This window comes from Argiope bruennichi, chromosome 6 (genome assembly GCF_947563725.1).
Source record: "Argiope bruennichi chromosome 6, qqArgBrue1.1, whole genome shotgun sequence".
Lineage (NCBI taxonomy): Eukaryota > Metazoa > Arthropoda > Arachnida > Araneae > Araneidae > Argiope > Argiope bruennichi.
Window position 1 is genome coordinate 50,644,932 of NC_079156.1, and position 3,025 is coordinate 50,647,956.

Here is a 3,025-nt window from a genome sequence, read left to right on the forward strand (position 1 = left end):
TTCAAATCGTTTTTTTTAGAGAATGGGGGGGGGGGGGGTTGTGATTGAATTTATTAAGAATTATAGCTTTACGCTAATAATACAATAATTCTATTAGTATTACAATGTAGTTTATAAGAATGATAGATTAAGAGCTGCCTGCCCCATTTTTGAGAAATATTACAAAATGAATCTTTGGTAAACCCCCAACTTCACTTTAACTAACCAGTTAAAAAGCTTCAAGTTTATTATATAAATATAATTTAAAATAGTTCATTTTTTATAAGATGTAATTAAGCATAGTTAGATGACATTACTAAATTAATACCATTAATATTATCATTGAACAGCTGGTCGCTAAAGGCATCTAGTTCAGTTAATTTTTTTTAGGACACACTTTTAGATCAACATTTCTGTTTTCACATTTAAAACTCATGTCCAGATGATAAATTTCTCTTAATTAATGCTGGCAAATAGGAAAATGAATGTGAGAATGTTTTCATTGCAACTACCCTCCTCCCCCCTCCAGAATTATTATTCCCAATTTCATGAGCCAATACTGAGCTGAATTTTCGTTGCAGTCAGAATTTCATTTTTACATATTAGACTGATTAACATTAGCTTTATATATGGACTACTCGAAATCAGTCTTATGTAATATTTCTGCTGTCAACACCCATTCTTTTCTCAACTAATGTTTTGCCTTTAGAAATAAATGATCGATTTTTTTTTAAAACCCAGTTTCAACATAACGCAATCTGTTTATTCTAAATCATCCCAATTTGACTAAAATTTAAGTTTAAAAAAATTTAACACTAGGGGAAAAACTTAAAACACTAGGAATAACGTCGACGAATTTATAAAGACAGCCATATTATACTCGAACTACACAAAAATCAACGAAATATTATACAAGGAATTTATAAAGTTTATTATAATTGTGATATTGCACAATCCAATATAAAGATTAAAAACGAAATGTAAAATTCTTAATGAATTTAAATTGATTTTAAAGAGCAAATACTATTATTATGTTGATCAGAAATTTACTTAATTAAGCAGAACTTTATTAAATTTGCCAGAATGAACGTCACACATCTCGAGATTGACAATACTCGGGTAACTGGCTCTGTAAAAACTATTATCTTACCACGAATTAATCTCATTCCATCCGGCCCTACTTTGTACTTCCAAATGACTAGAATGTAATTCCTACTTAAAATTGCATTTTAAATTAAAATGATTTTGCGACAAACTGTTAAAAAAAAACTGGAGCATACTTCATATACAACTCTATTACTTTTTCCAAGAGTCCCTAAATCTAAGAATATTTTTTTCATTAATCATGTCAAGCAAAAAAATTCATTACGATTGCATTATGACTTTAAATATTGTATGCAAAAAAGTATTGTAAATGAGTTCCTATCAATAAGTACCTAATATTTAAGTATATACTTTCCCAATTTAGTCTTTAGTTGGGTTATAGAAATTACTAAATTAGTTTTTTAAATGGGGTGGTAATCGGGGATTGAAAATAGAAATTTTCACACGCTATATACGAAATGTCCTTTCTAATCGTACCCAAAAGCTAATATCTATTTGATTAGAAACAGAGATATATCTCCTATTGATAAAATACTCTAAATGGCATAAAGAAATAAATTTGCATTCTTTAGGTCAATAAATGTATTAACTGAAAAAGTTACGAACTCTAAACTTATATAATTCCCTGATCCTGTTAGTCTTATTTTAAATATTCCTGCACAGTTATCTTTTAAACAATAGAAAATTTTCTCACCGTGGAACCAAATTAATCAAGATATGAAGTTATTTGATTCAATATTCTATCAACGACCACATAGAAGAGGAGCTGCGCCTTCATTTTCATATCTCTTTAGAAAGCCATTTAAAATTATCTAAAAGAACGATATATAAAGCTTCTTAAACGATATTTAAGTCTGTTTTAATTACGAAAGTGTGTCTCCCCCAGTTTAAAAAGCTAGTGTGTCAAAAATATTTTGTTAAATAAAGCTAATAAAACCGTCAGATTTGATAAAAATTTATACGTCGTAATTTCTTTTCAAGAAATATATTTGTTTATACAAATAATAACAAATATTATAAACGATCAGACTTCATTTTATATTATATACTAGCCACCTTTGTCGACCAGCCGGTTCGCCAATTTTAATATTCATTAAAATTTTAATAATTAAATATTTTATGCAATTTCTACTTTACTAACTTCTTCATCAAAATATTTTAAAACTTCAAATTTTGATAGTCATATAATTTACTCATAATATTATAAAAGCCTTCAGTCATAACGTAATATGTATCGCTCTAATTCTCTATTAGCTCCCGTAGAATTTATGCCTTAAATTAAAGTGGAAAGGATTAATCTGCAATTAATATAATAATATATTTTTTTTAATGAAACAAAGCATTTCTTTATAATATGATTACTGATAACAGAGTCACTGAGCGTTTAAACTTTATGGGCACTAAAGAATATCTTTCTTAATTTATGTAATATCTCAAGAATTTCTCAACAAAATTTTCTCAGATTCATCATGAACAGATCGATTCATTAACAATGTTTAATTTTAAATGCATCTAACACTAAGAAAGTAAAATGAATCGTTTAAAATAATCAGTCGAAAACAGATTTAAAAAAACTACTTAAAAAACGATGGACTTAAAACTATAAGCATATACAAAAAGTATATAACTAACATAAATACAATTTAATTACAAAAGCATGCAACTAACCTAAAAATAATTTAAATCAAGAATCATTCGTTGATAATATTGCCAACAATCAGAACACAATGCGCATGCGTGAATTTTCAACGCCAGTTACGGTAATGCAAATGCGTGGATTTTTCTACGCCAGTTGGGGTAACGCTATGCAGATTAGACATTTTTAATTTCCTTTATTCTGTGTTATTTTAATTCAAAAGTACTTCAGAATGAATTTGAAAGATCGATTAATTATCCATGTTTAATTTTAAATGCATCAAACATTAAGAAAATAAACAGAATC